The sequence below is a fragment of the Mya arenaria genome, chromosome 1 (genome assembly GCF_026914265.1).
Source record: "Mya arenaria isolate MELC-2E11 chromosome 1, ASM2691426v1".
NCBI lineage: Eukaryota > Metazoa > Mollusca > Bivalvia > Myida > Myidae > Mya > Mya arenaria.
Window position 1 is genome coordinate 3,653,962 of NC_069122.1, and position 15,749 is coordinate 3,669,710.

The following is a 15,749-nucleotide window of genomic DNA, read 5'->3' on the forward strand; positions in this document are numbered from 1 at the left end:
AAATAATGACATTTATCTTTTTTATTGAAAAGAGGTTTACACTTTAATTTCTGTTGCAATTAATTATTATTAAGTTTGTCAATTTCTTCATTGTCCTGATCATTGAAAACAATGAAAAATCTTTCCTGAAAATTTAAAAAATAAAACTGCTTGTTGAAATGCATTTTTTGTTGTAATGAATAAAATTTCATACATAAAATAGAGAATTAATTTGATAAAATTTGTGTATGATTTTTAATAATACTACATGTATTAAATACATGGTATTAAGATACTGTTTAACTTGTGCTCATAGAAATATAAGTTTACACTTTTCAAATAATTAATAATAGTAATGTTTCATGACCATTTTTATGAATGTTATCAGTGTGATTCAGAAGAACTAAAATAAAATCAAAGTTTAAGGACATTAAATCTGTATGCTGTATGTCAAATTTTGTGTTGGTGGAGATTCGTTCTTTATGTACATGTACATGTTATGACCTACTGTTGCTTTGTTTATGATTTTATTGGTGAAATATTCTGTATTCAGCATTTGATGTTTACTTTTATTTTACTGCTTTTTGTCCTTAAACTGTAATTATATAGGATTTAAAAAATACTGTAAGGTTAAACACTGAATCAAATTTCAAACATATTAGAGTATTGAAAACAATTACATGCAATATTTTTATATCAGTATCTTTTTCAACATTTAATATAAGTATAAAAACAAGTATCAGTTATATTGTTTATTGTGTATAATTTTGATTGGATATCATGAAGATGAATCAACTTAAATAAGTCAACATCATGAAATGCTCATGAATACATTTAATATAAGTATAAAAACAAATATCAGTTATATTGTTTATTGTGTATAATTTTGATTGGATATCATGAAGATGAATCAACTTAAATAAGTCAACATCATAAAATGCTCATGAATACATGGAATACTCATATGGAAAATCAGTATTGTGAATGTTTTTTCAAGACATTATCTAGATCTGCGCTAAAAGCATTAATCAATGAGATTTATCGTCATATCATAAAATTAAAACTGCACTCTCACAGATTGAACGTTTTGACAACTTCTTATTTTTTTCTTGAAATGAGCCAATTTTTGCGAAAAATGCACTGAAACTAGTTTTATGACTGCTGACCAAAAAAAAATGATCTCCGATTTTTATATTTAAGTTCAAAAATTGATGTTTTATGCAATTTTCTTAAACCGTTAGTAACCATTAAACATGAATTTTCGAATGGAAATATGAAGTTCTATGATCTGATCTTTTGTCAGCAATCTTTTATCGTATATTTGCTGATACCTACGCAAAAATTTGCTCTTTCCAAGACAAAGAATGAAAAGTTGTAAAAATGCTATATGTGTGAGAGTGCAGCTTTAACATGTCTTGACCACTTTGATGTTTAGACTCTAGAGTTGCAAGTTTGTCATTAATCTTTCCACATGACTTCATTCTTTGAAATCGTATCACACTTACCTTAATTTATCTAGTTAATTTGTATAACCCTGTCAGATTCCGTGAATGGCAGATTGTGACAAAGCATCCCATAGACTACAAATGCACTGGTTTGGATCTGCCAAATGCTAAATGATTTAACATTTTGTGCAGGTTTTATCTAGCTAACCTTGATGTAAAATGTGGTTGACATTTGAGAACTTAAGCTTAGCAAATAATCTATTCCATGGCTAATTTACATAAAAGGGATGTTACTCTTTAGTCAAGCCGACGATTAGAGACGGCCTTTCTTTAAATACAGACTTTGATAGTACTCCATCGATAAATACCTAGGTTTTTAAAGCCACTTTTGTTGTAACATAGCACGACATTCCTTTTGTCAGTCAAATGACTGCCACTAAATCAGCTTGGCATTGCCATCATTTTGCGTGTCACTTCTGTTAGGCCAAGTTTTTCATGAGAATTTAAGTGCCTAAATTTGTAATGGCTGGCAATTTTTTTCTTGGTCTTTCAACATCACTGTTGTGACGACGCTTTGTCACTTAGTTGTATGTAACCCGGCCGACTATAAGGAGGCGTTTTGTAGAGCCTTTCGGTGCGATAGAAAGACTGCGCATGCGCTCTCTTTGGATGCAGCCCGCGTAGACACAAGACGGAGAAAATAAGAGTGTTTTGGTGTGGTTTGAAGGGGTCCTACGTAGTAATCAAGGGTATCTAGGACTAGAAGAGCCGGCAGACGCACTAAACACTTTAGTGGTGTCAGAAAAATTAACGAAACGTCGTCTGGAAAATTACATAATTTTGACCGGAAGTCGCATGGTTTTGGTCCAGCGAAAATTAGGACTATTTTGTTCAGTATTTTTTACTAACAAATTCTGTTGGACTGTAGACTTGTTGTAGTATTTTTTACTAGCAAGTGTGTATTTTGTTGAAATTTAACCTGGCTTAGTATTTTTTACAAGTAGGTGTAAATTGAGGCCTGTCCACTTAGTTTTAGTATTTTTTACTAGCAAGTGTTAAGGTTGATAGTGCAAGGAGTCGCAGATTCAGGCAAGAAAGACCTCAATAGACGAAAAAGAACAACATAGCGGTTTGTGGAAAGTTAAAGATTTAAAAAGTAAAATATTTGTTGATAATATATGAACTTATAGCTGGCCTGATAAAAATTTACCTAAAAATTAAAACATTATTTTGGATTTTTTTTTCTCTAAAAATAGATCTGTGATTAGTTATCGCTTTAAATTGATTGTTTGTGAGAGGGATTTGTGGTTGGTTGCAGTGTCTTGCACTTGTATTTGTCACATTGGGTATTCTTTATCTAATGGTGTTTTTGAACAGGATTTTTTCTTGAAAGTGCTAGTGATACATTTGCTTAGATATTGGGTATCTAGAAATTGCTGAGACAGATTTTTTACACAGACTTGGGTGTATTTTTTACACAGTCGTTGGTGTATTTGTATACGTGGTGGTAAAGTGTATTGTTTACACCAGTAGGCCTTGAGTTAGCGCTATATCAGCATTTGTAGGATTTTACTTATTTGTCATATCATTTACTATTTTTAGTATTAACTATTTTTAGATATTGGAGATTTGAAACAACAACACACAATCATGTTTAAATCATCATAATTTAATAAATGATATAAATTGAAAAGATTAGAATATTAATAATAAGAATGGCGTTGAAAATAAATTTGGCTACAAAGGAGGAAATTGCAGCTATTATACCGGGGTACGGGGAGAAAAAATCAAACCTACTTATAAGGTATAAGGAAATAAATGGTCCATTTGATGAAGAAAAGTTGAGGTATGTGTTGGGAGAGGAGACTTACGATAAAATATCAAGTCTGCTGGACTTTTCAATGGAGGAGCCAGCTAAATCTCTCGAGCATGATCTATTGGATGCAGATTTGAGACGGCAATTAAGGGAGGGGGTTGACTCCTTACCTGATGTGCCTCTCACACCAATAGGTGAAAAGTTAGGGGCCATTCCAAAAAAATGGTTGTTACACCTAAGGTACCAAAGACACTGAAAACCGAAAAATTAGAGTTTACTCCTAAACAGAAAGTGGCGACAGTGCAGGTACCTAGGCTTAAAAAGGTTGAGGGTAGTAGAGTGAAGTCTACTGTGAAGTTGGTGGAGGTCCCTGAAAAGAAAAGCAAACATTCTGTGGAACGGGTAACCAACTTAAAAGAAACAGACACCGACAGTGATACTGAAACAGATGAGTCACATATGGGGGGGGGGTATCTTAGTAAATCAGTCCATTCTAAATCTAAATATAAATCACGTAAAAATAGGAATCGTAGTAGATCACATTCAAAATCACCTTATAGAAAACATAAAAAATCACGCACACACAAAAAATCAAAGCGCTCAAGGTCTAGAAAGAGGCGTGCTCATAGGCATTACAGTAGTAGTTCGTCCTCATCCAGTAGTAGATCACCATCATTAGATAAAAGGGGGAAGAGATATTGCTCTTCAAGTGAGACAGAATATTCTGACCAAGGGGTAAGGGGTAATCCCAGCAAAATACCCAAGTACTTAACATATGACGGGGTGTCAAACTGGACATCCTTTAAAGTTAAGTTTGACAGTTACAGGCGAGCTATGAGATGGACGGATGAGGAGAGCTTAGATTATCTGTCTTGGTGTCTACAAGGAAAGGCACTTGATCATTATTCTTTAATGGTCCAGAATGGGCATAAACTGTCGTTTCGACGGTTAATGTGCATGCTAGATAACCGTTTTGGCACCACAGAGCTGCCAGAAACGGCAAGGGCAAAGTTTGGTCAAGCTTGCCATAATGGGTGTGAGGCGTTGGAGGATTGGGCTGATCGAGTCCTGATGTTAGCTACACCAGCATACAGAGAGTTTAGGCACTTTGTAGTACAAAGAGAAGCTGTGAAGAAATTCTGTCAGGGGTGTACGGATAAGGAGGCTGGTAAGTATGCGTGTTTACGACACCCATCATCCATGGAGGAGGCATTGAACTTTATAAAAGAGTTTCAGTACACAACCTCAGCCATGGGGTCGCCGCAAACGTAGGTCGGATGAGGTACAGGTCAATGTGGTTGACGACAGCAGAAATGAGAACCTTGAAAAAATGGTTGAGTCTCTGACAGAACAGCTGGCTGAATTAAAATCTTCAGTTGGTAACCAGGGACAAGGCTTTGGGTCTTGTTTCTTTTTTGGGAGGAAAGGGCATTTCAAGAGAGATTGCCTGAAACGTAAAGAGTGGCAAAAGGAAAAAGATAATAGCCAGGGGAGAGCAGTTCAGGGTCAGCCGCAAAAGGGAAACGGCAAAGGGCCGGGGCCAGTAGGCCAATCCCTAGGTCCGAGGAAGAATTAGGCCGTAAAACTTCAGTTGATAAGGCCAGGCAGGAGGTGAGAAGTTGTGTACAAAAACCTGAGCTTTTCAAAGAGGAAGAGATAATAACATCAGTGCATAGGGTATGTGCGGGGTCTTCGTCCGTAAACATGATGGTAGGTGATGTTAGGGTAACAGCTAGGATAGATTCAGGTGCAGAAATAACAATTCTGTCTACTGAATGTTATAATAAATTGTCGTCAAGACCGGCTAAGGTGAAAGAGGTATCCATGCAATTGGCAGATAACGATGTAGTTTTGAAAGGGTTTGTAACTCAACCGGTAGAAATACAATTAGGAAAGCAAAGTTTCAAATCTAGACTGTATGTAACACCAATTAGTGAGGAGTTGTTGTTAGGACATGATTTATTACATCATTTAGGCGTTAGTATAGACTGGTTGTCTGAAACATTGGTCGTTAGAGGAGAGCACATTCCATAACGAACACAATTTAAGGAAAACAAACCAAAAAAAGCAAGGGTAACGATAGCAAAAAGACTAGTAGTACCTCCAAATTCAGTTGTTAGAGTTTCATGTAAGATAGATCAGGCATTGCAAGATTACATAATCGAACCAAGTAGTGAGCTCAGTATTGAATCCCCTAGGGTACTGCGGAAGGCAGGGACGAGGCCTGTCATGTCTTTTGTGAATGCTACTGATCATTTTCAAACCTTTAAGAAAGGGAAACTAGTTGCAGATGCATATGAGGTTCAGGGTTTTGTACATAATGAAGAGAAAGATACTGTTTCTTACAGTGATTCTTACAGTGAGGAGGTTTGTGAAGTGGGCCTAAAGGACAGCAAAAAGCAGTGCTGTGATGAAGGGCATGGTGATAAAGGAGGTTATTTACCCCAAAATAAGTCAGTTTTCTTATCTGATAAAGACTCACCTGAAAAGAGAATGGGAGGAAGTGAAGTTCCGGAGCATTTAAGTCAACTGTTTGAAAATTCCAGTAACAATCTAGATGAACAGCAAAAAAATCAGTTGGCAGATCTGCTCTGTAACTATGGAGAGGTCTTTGCCATTAATGAGTTTGATTTAGGTAGTTTTTCTACCATTGAACACACCATTGATACTGGAGATGCTCGCCCAGTCAAGCAAAGAATGCGTAAAACACCAGCATGCTTTGTTAATGAGGAAGAGGCGCATCTGAAGAAAATGGTTGACGCAGGGGTAATCAAAGAGTCAGTTTCTGACTGGGCTTCATCTCCTGTGTTGATCCGGAAAAGAGATGGTTCGGTTCGCTGGTGTGTAGATTATCGGGCTCTTAATGATGTGACAGTGAAAGACACTTTTCCCCTCCCATTAGTATATGATTGTCTGGACACATTAGCAGGTAGTGTATGGTTTTCGAAACAAGATGCAAATTGTGCATATTGGCAGGTCAAAGTAAGTGACGCTGATAGAAAGAAAACAGCATTCTTAACTAAGTATGGTCTGGGGTGGTCAATCTTATTTTGAGGGGAATGAATTGGAAAACGGTGTTAGCCTTTTTGGATGACATCTTGGTGTTGGGAAAAAGTTTCGAAGATCATATGCATAACCTGGCTGAGACATAAGAGCGGTTTAAGAAGCAGGGGATGAAGCTTAAACCGAAAAAATGTGTATTATTTCAGAAGAAAGTGGAGTTGTTGGGTAGGATTGTAAGCGAAAATGAGATCGCCATGGCAGACCGGGACATAGAAACAGTTGTAAACTGGCCTACTCCATCTTGCTCAAAAGATGTAGAGAGATTCCTGGGTCTGGCTAACTATCAGCGGTTCTTTGTGAAAGATTTTGAAAAAGTAGCTCAGCCACTGTATAATCTGACAGGGAAAAAACCATTTATCTGGGAAGAAGTGCAAAATGAAGCATTTAATGAACTAAAAACAGCTCTAACATGTCCACCTGTTCTGGCTATGCCAAACAACCAGGACACTTTCATTTTCGATACTGATGCATCCGATTATGCAGTGGGTGGGTTGCTGACCCAAATTCAGAATGGAGTAGAATAGGTTATTTCATATTGTAGCTTTACGCTCACAACGGAGCAAAAGAACTATTGCACTACCCGAAAAGAACTGCTGGCTATTGTAAGATTGACCAGGCACTATAAACACTATCTTTTTGGTAATGTTTTTAGAGTGCGGACAGACCATAGTAGCTTAACCTGGTTGTTACGGTTTAAGGAGCCACAAGGTCAGTTAGCAAGGTGGATTGAAGAGTTGTCCCAATATCACATGGTGGTGCAACATAGCCCAGGTTCTAAGCATGGTAATGCAGATGCCATGTCTAAGTTGCGGGATGATCTGGTGCCATGTCACTCTTATATTGCAGGGGTAACTCCAGACAAGTTACCATGTGGTGGTTGTGATTACTGCAAAAGAGCAGATGATCGGTGGGGTGAGTTCACCAGGTCAGTGGATGAAGCGGTAGCCTTGAGAGTGATAACTGGAGAGAGTAGGGAAAGGAGAGCAGGGGATAATGTCAAAGATGAAAAGGGAGGGTCTGAGTCAAATGAAGGTTTAGGGACACCTTGTTCAGGCAATTATTCAGGCTGTTTCAGCCAGGATATTCCTGGTGGAAGTCACCAGGGAGATAAAACCGGCAGTACTGCCGGGAAGGCACTCAGGGGTGACGGAGATCAGGGGCTTGCCGAGTTATGTCGGGAAGGGATTTTCAATGAGCGAAATCAAGGGGAACATACCGGATTATACACCCGGGAAGGTAAACCTGATTCGTGTGTCAGGGAAAATCGTATGTTTCAACAAGGAGACAGTTTTTCTGATTCATTGGGTTATGACATATCTGACAGTCAGTCAGGGTTTGACATTATCAGAGATGGAGCGGACATCGTGATTAGAACCTGTTCTGTTAAGGTACCGCAAGAAGCGACAACAGAAAGTCCATCTTGTTGGGGGTTTACTTTTGAGGAACTCCAAATAGAACAAGCTGCTGATGGAGATTTGGGTATCATTAGGGCTTATCTTGAGGCAGGTACTGTGCCGACAGAGGGAAAGGTTTTCTTAGCCTCCTCTGACAGCAAGTACTATTGGATAAACAAAGAATTGTTTAAACTCAGTCATGGTGTGCTGCTTAAGCAAAAGAAGGAATCGGAAGATTTGGAATTGGTGGTACCCAAAGCATTGCAAGAACTGGCAACCTATTGGCATCATGATATACCTTCTGCCGCACATCAGGGGATTGCAAGAACCAAAGCTAAGATTAAAGAAAAATTCTTTTGGTTGCACTTGGGAAGAGATGTTGAAAGATACATCTTGTCCTGTGATGTGTGTGGCAAGAACAAGAAAACTAAGGTATATGGAAAGGTACCACTGACTGAGTACCATGCCGGGGCACCAATGGAACGGGTCCATATAGATTTTATTGGACCTTTGCCAAAAACAGCACAAGGCAATGAGCACTGCTTAATGACGGTGGATCAATTTACAAAGTGGGTAGAATGTATACCGTTACCATCACAAAAAGCAGAAGTTACCGCAAATGCAGCCGTGAATGAGTTTTTCTCAAGATTCGGCTTTCCTTTTCAGATTTTTTTCTGATCAAGGACGCAATTTCGAAAGTAAATTGTTTACAGCCCTTTGCCGTGCTTTAGAAATACACAAGGCACGTACCACACCGTATAGACCCTCAGCAAATGGTCAGGTTGAGAGGTATAATAGAACACTGATGGAGGCGGTGCGTTGTTTTTTGGGCAAGTCGCAAAACAAATGGGATGAGCACATACCTCAGATAGCAGGAGCTCTTCGGTCAGCTGTGAACAGAAGCACAGGTTTCACACCAATTATGTTGATGTTGGGTCGTGAGGTGGACACACCGGCAAGTTTAATGTTCCCAAATCACGCTGACAAAAGTGTTGAACCGGAGGAGTATGTAGCAGAGCTACAAGAGAGGATGAAGAATGCTCATGACACAACTCGAAAACAATTGAAAACTTCTTTAAAGCGGATGAAAAGGTACTACGATCTAAAGGTTCTATTAAGGCCATACAAAGAGGGGGATCTGGTGTACTTGTTAGACACGGCAGTGGTGAAAGGAAAGTGCAAGAAATTGACTGCACCATGGAAATCATTACAAGAAAGGTGTCTGGCTACCAGTACCAGATTAAGTTGAAGAATGCGGTGGTGGTAACCAATAATGACAGGTTGATGCCTTGTACAGCAAGAACTATCCCAGCTTGGATAAGAAAGTACCAAGAAAAACCGGATAGTGATCCATTCCTGTCAAAAGGAACTGGGACAGATGAGACAAAGTACTGTGTATGCAAGCAGCCATGGGGAGGTAGATTCATGATTCAGTGTGACTATTGTGATGAGTGGTACCATGGTTCTTGTGTGAATGTTACACCCTCAGAGGCTTTGAATATTGATAAATACAAGTGTAAGAGTTGCATAACATCAAGGAATGTTTAATAGTCATGTTTTGTCTATTTGTTTAAGGATGGCTGACAGCAAGATCGTTCGGGAGGTGAAAGACCTTCTTGAGAAAGGCCGCTACTATGAGCCTGCAGACAAATTGGTGTCACGCCTCAGCTTGGCACTCTGAAAGGAAGCGGACCAAGATCTTCTGAAAAGCTTGATAAAGGCGACATGTGATCTGGCTCGTAGTACGAGACGAGGAAAAGGGAAGGTGTTGAATTTCTGTAAAAGAGTGGCCAATGAACTGAACATCCTGGAAGTCGTGGACAGGGAGTGGATAGTAACCAATATCCACAAACTTCCACCCATCAAAGTGACCAAGGAACAGATCTATGAGCCGCTGAAGCAAACAAAAGACTTCAGGCTGGAAATTGACTCCCAGATTGAAAAGGTGGTAAGCGATGCCGGAAAAGGGGCTGAGTGTGAAGAAATGGAGGTGGAGTTTGAATTGGACTTGTCCGCACATTCATCTCTACTAAATACTCTGGAAGGGGAAAAGGGTAGATCACCACGAAAATCCCCCGTAAAGATTGTGGTATCCCCTGCGGTAATAAGGATTTCCCCTGTCAAGACTCAACTGCCTGAACAAAGTAGCCGGAAGACAAGTAGGGATTAACAGCAACCATCCACTTCAGAATATCAACATCAGCCCGGTGCAGGAGACAGGAAAAGGTTGAAGAGAGCTTCTTGCTCTAACAACCCAGAGAAGAGGAGAGTTTTTTACTCTGAAGAGGCTGGAGGGAGTGGACGTCTGACCATATCAAAGGGAGTTTCTTACTCTAGTGATAAGTCAGTAAGTAAAACTGATCTGGTTCCACTCAGCCAGGACACTTAAGCATCTGGAGGAGCAATGGAGGATATGGCCTTGCATTACGGATATAAAAAAAATCGCACCTGTATCATACCAGGCTGTGGAGGTAATGCAAGGTATCCAAAAGTTCATGCCTTCCGGGAACATGTCCCAGGCATTTTTGATGAGCGCCTGCCCAAAGATGACGAGGAGGTTCTTGAAAGAAGAAAGCGGGCGTTGGTTCTTATGACGACCTGGATGCTTGGGAGGCCAGGGTTTTTGGATGAGTTGGCCGAGTGTCTCCGGATGCAGATAGTGTTGGAGTTTGCGGATAATGTCTCTGTTTCAGACAGATTGAAGTTGCATATGGAGGCTTTTTGCCGATATGTTGGACATTCGATTCCCGCCAAGTTTACAGTGTGCCCACTCAATTCTATTGGGGCGGTACTTCATTATAAAGCATTGATGATAATCTTGGCGACGTTTGATCAGGAACAGCAGACTTATCTGAGAACCATTTTTGACGGGCCAGCAGATTTGATGAGGGATCCCCTGCCAATTGCCTATGATGCACACTTTCATCTGGACAGGTTGAAGACCAAGTTGAGTCTGCCAAATTGTGCCACGTTGGAGGCCATCTGGTCTAAAGCAGAAGTATTGCCCGACATGGAAATAGACCTCATCGGATCTTGTGCAAGCTTCTGTGATCCTAAGACGTGGCCAACAAACAGACAACTTCAGGATCTTCCCGGGAGTTTGGTAGTGGCGGTAGGGATTCACCCAAAGCACGCCAGCAACCACCAATATGCACGAGAGTCTTCAGATCTCAAAAGATTGGAAGTTCTTCTGCGCCAGAAAAGGGTTGTTGCGCTGGGAGAGATTGGTGTGGACCATTCGGAGAGGTCGCATCATTGGCACCATCAATTGGAGCTGCTGGACGTCATTTTGCCACTAGCTCAAGAGAAACAGACAGTTATTTTCCACTGTAGGGGAATGCAGAATGATGACGGGACGGAGGCGTATCTGGTATTGCTGCACTATGCCAAGAAATACCTGAACAAGGACCACACAGTGTATCTCCACTGCTTTACTGGAGACAGTTACGTCCTCGAAAAGTGGCAACATGCATTCACCCACCTGTATTGTGGTTTCACAGCGATGGCTAAAAGTTTCAACGAAGACCAGAAACAAGCCATGAAGAAGGTCCCGCTGACTTCCATGTTGTTGGAGACGGATGCCCCATACTTTCCACCCGAAGGAGAAAGGATCTCGGCTCCAAATCAGCTGTACCGTACCGCAAAGATTGTTAGCCATATAATTATATGGAATGCCAGCGGCGGAACTACTCCAGGCTACAGCGGAAAATGGAAGGAGTCTGTTTCGTGGGGAGGACTAGAGGCAGGGGGGTAAATGGAACAAAGCTGAAAGAGAAATATGGTATTTTTTACCAGTTTTCTGTTTTTGGGGAAAAAGGGAAAGAGAAATATGGTATTTTTTACCAGTTTTCTGTTTTTGGGGAAATAAAATAATAATAAAATAATAAATGTTCCATTTTCACAAGGAAATGGTATTATTTACCATTGAGACAGAAGTAGTATTTTTTACTGCTAAAAAACTAATACTAAAGATGAAGGCTGACCAATACAAGAATTTTTCTCTTGCAATGTTTAGTCCCACTGTACATCTCAAAAACATGTTAGGGGTCATGGTATAGAACGGTTAAGATAAGGGGTTACCATAGTTTATCATCAATTAAGGGGTTATCACGGTTATGGTCCATTAAGGTGGTTAGTCTAAGCTTTAGTCCAATTTTAATCAAAGGTGCAACTTGTCGGCAACAGGTTAAAGGGAGGTTACATTTAGGCAAGTTAACTCTTCCCTTTGTACCCAGACTTTAATTTATAAAGTTGGGGGGAGTGTTGTGACGACGCTTTGTCACTTAGTTGTATGTAACCCGGCCGACTATAAGGAGGCGTTTTGTAGAGCCTTACGGTGCGATCGAAAGACTGCGCATGCGCTCTCTTTGGATGCAGCCCGCGTAGACACAAGACGTTGGAAAAAGTGTTCTGTGTTCATAGAGAAAATAAGAGTGTTTTGGTGTGGTTTGAAGGGGTCCTACGTAGTAATCAAGGGTATCTAGGACTAGTAGAGCCGGCAGACGCATTAAACACTTTATCACATCTGGTCTGGATTGGACAGAGGCAAAGCTGTTGCCTATTTGGGCTAACACACCGATCCCCAATTGAAATTGTATAACCGCCCCTGCATATTATACTGATACTGGTACACTAAATTATTCACAGATTCAGACTTCAGCCGGTTCAGGAACACAGGACTTATCGTCAGTTTGAAACTGTTTCAAACTTTCTGTGTTTGACTTGGTTGAACATATTGATTCGTTCCATTTCTTCTGTTAACTTTCAAATTAAAAGCGTCTACTTCGGAAGATTAAGCAAAATCCATATGTTTTACTCGTTATTTTGGTGATAAACCATGTAAGTGGACTGGAAACCTCGGAAAGTCCATGTTTTTTACTGAATTTTCGCGGACGCGGAAGTTGATATGTCGATTGACTGGCTCCCGTTTCATCTTCATTCTCTATCAAAACCGAGAGGCAGTACCAAGGGAAGCAACTACGCATGTATAGCAACGCCAAGGGACGCAAGTCAGTTGAGTTTTTCGGAAAATGCGGAACAGGGGATAGTTTGTAACAAAATTGCCAGCTTATGAAAATGATTTGAACTAAATAACATATCGTATCAAACTTGAAAATTATCAATCTTTTATATCGTTATGTAATAATTAAATGTCAAATATCAGTTCAGTTCTACTTTAATGCCATGTTGTATTAGTTAAATATAATTCACTTCACTTTGACCTTTATTCTTGAATGTCTCACTAAAATAAGATCTTGTAAATGCATTTGTTTGTGTAAATTAAAATAAAACCATTGAACAATTTCATTTTCAAAATATATTTTTTACGGACTTGAAGCTTAACAAGCCCTCTGACGGTAAAGTGTTCGCAAGGGACTACTTTCTTTTTGCCGAAGTGATGGGTATAAAATAATTTGGGCACCACTGAACCATGAAAATGGGAACCAGGAAAGGTTGTCATCTTTTGCTCATTTGAAGCGCGTGCAGGACGGCGAGCAAATTGTACATGTCTAGGGCGGGGTTTATCCTCCGTTACCAATGAAAAACCAATACGGAAACACCCGAGGTACATTGCAATCTTTGCAGTTCATGGCTCAGTGTAGCCCAAATTATTTTATACCCATCACTCCGACAAAAAGGAAGTAGTTTCAGAAATAAAGTAGTATATGAAGTATATCAAGTAAAATACGTCAAATGGTTATTTAATAGTTGTGTGGAAGATGGCAGATTTCATGTGAAATTATTTGTATAATCTTTAAACTACTTAATATACAATACATTGCTATTTTATTACAGGAAAAGCAATTTAAGAGACATTATTCAATGGACATACTATTTTTCATTAATTGACTGGGCATATTTACTTCGCCGCTTCAATTCGGACAACTTCTGACTCAAAACATACTGCTTTTATTATACAAACTAAGTACAAAAATAAATGTTGAAGAAGAATACACACGAAATAACTTGAAAAGATTGTAAGTAGGACGTTAAGTCAAAAATCCTGATTCCGATCGTTCGTTCCGCCTGACAGCATTCATCATAAACATAAAATTGAACAACCAGGTTTGAAGGAAATAATACTATTTGATAAAATATCGGACTTTCATAACTTATGTTAAGAAATAAGAAAATAATTTTTTTTTAAATTTAAAAATGAGGCGTTAGGTTTTTATGTAAATGCTTTTTTGGTGATTATTACTACTAACTGCTCCTCTATATGCTACCTTAAGACATAAGATTAAATGGCTAAGGATAAAATGTAGAGAAAATAACATTACTTGTTACTATTGTTGATGAATTGTTTTAGCCCTTTCGCGAGGCAAATAGTGACCTTAACGGCACTATTTGATCAAAGGGTATTATGTAATCGACGTTTAGCTACACACCGAACATCTTTGTTTTATTTATTCTGTTTTCTGACGTGACATATTTCTTTTTTCCTGTATTATTAAGTTCAATAAAAAGTAAGCCGAACAACGGCAAATCCTACATCCCCAGGAACATGATTTGCGCATATTGCGCAAAATAGTCACTAACTTATGCTACAGAGTCCAAATGTACGAGTCATATCAATGTTCATCTAAAACTATGACTCATTTGATTAATATATTTACCAAATCTGGTTTCTTCGAGGTAGCGCTCCTTTTGCGAAGATTTAGTACATGCACCAATAACGATGCTGTTTTAATCTTAATCACGGATATATGTTTAAGATGGTACTTTTACTTTTATCTTGCTTCGTTCTGATTTTGAGATCAACGACATAGAACGCATGTGCTTATGGGTTATTGTAAAAGAGAAACATCATCTAATAGGTTTCTTTTTTCCCCTTGAAATGTCAGCGCAGAATTATGTTCTACTATTAATCAACTATTTGACACGACAATCGTAGTAGTATTTCGTAACAATTACAACAATAAATGCCAAAACTCGCCCAGTATCGACAAAAGTCTGTTTGTACGAGTTTCTGCTGTTTTGATTGGCTACTTAACTCGCAAAATACGGGATTCGAGGCCTGAACCATTTTCATAGGCTGTCGAGACTCGCTCTTTTATGAGAATGCTGTAAATCATTTTGAAGTGCATCCATTTTGTTTTCTATTTTACCGTGTGGCTTGTTTAAAACATAGTTGGAACTTCTAGCGTATAAAATACTGTAACCGGTTTGATAGTACGTTGTATTAACCTGTTGGAGGATTTTATAACAATATTGTTTTGAGAAACCTTAAATAACGACGATGCTTCCTTAGATTGTATGAAGCAATCGGTTTTATTCGTAAATCAGTGCAATGTTAAGGATGCATGTCAAAATCAGCAAAGTGCCGTCTAGAAAAACAGAGTCAATGAATGAAAATGGATACCAGCTTCAATTATAACTGAAGGTAAGGTTTTACTAATATAATGTTTAAAACGAAATGTCGTATCATACGTAATAGTTAATTATTATTTGGTTTTAGGCTAATACGGCAGATCTTGGCCAAATAACTGGGCCAATATGAAATCACCGAATCAATAACATTATAATATAAACCATTCCATTGGTCTCGCAGTAAATACTGGTATATTAGAAATGCTTGTCAGTGGTGAATTTGTCTCGAGTATTTTAAGACTCCATCAAGACATTACTTTGAAAACATTTATGTGCAATACGGGTTGTCAGAACTTTTTAAAGAAGCCACCGATTTCACTAATTATAGGTTCACTTTAATATATCTGATGCCATAGTCTCCTATTCTCAAATTGGTGAAGCATTACAAGATCAACCCTGTTGATGTCACTATCCCATCTATTGTTTTCTCAAACATGAAAAGGTAACCAATCCTGTTTTCAAAAGATTCATTTTGAAATAAAAACTCTGAAGGTAATATTACCGCCTATTGATATTTATTACGTAAAGCCATATATTGTCATAGTATTGACATTTACACGTCTCATTTCATCGACCAGTTACTATAAAAGTTAAGTAGATATAACATTCATCCGACTTTTACCATTTGGACATCTAATCATCCATGTTTGTGAACGTTCAAAACCGAAAAGAGCATACAAA

General features: G+C 38.8%; 1 protein-coding gene across 1 annotated transcript in view; it reads right to left on the reverse strand.

Moving 5' to 3' along the window:
- The window catches only part of LOC128235402 (uncharacterized), a 75,290-nt gene that overhangs the window by 41,049 nt on the left and 18,492 nt on the right, over window positions 1-15,749 (reverse strand). The window lies entirely within an intron of this gene.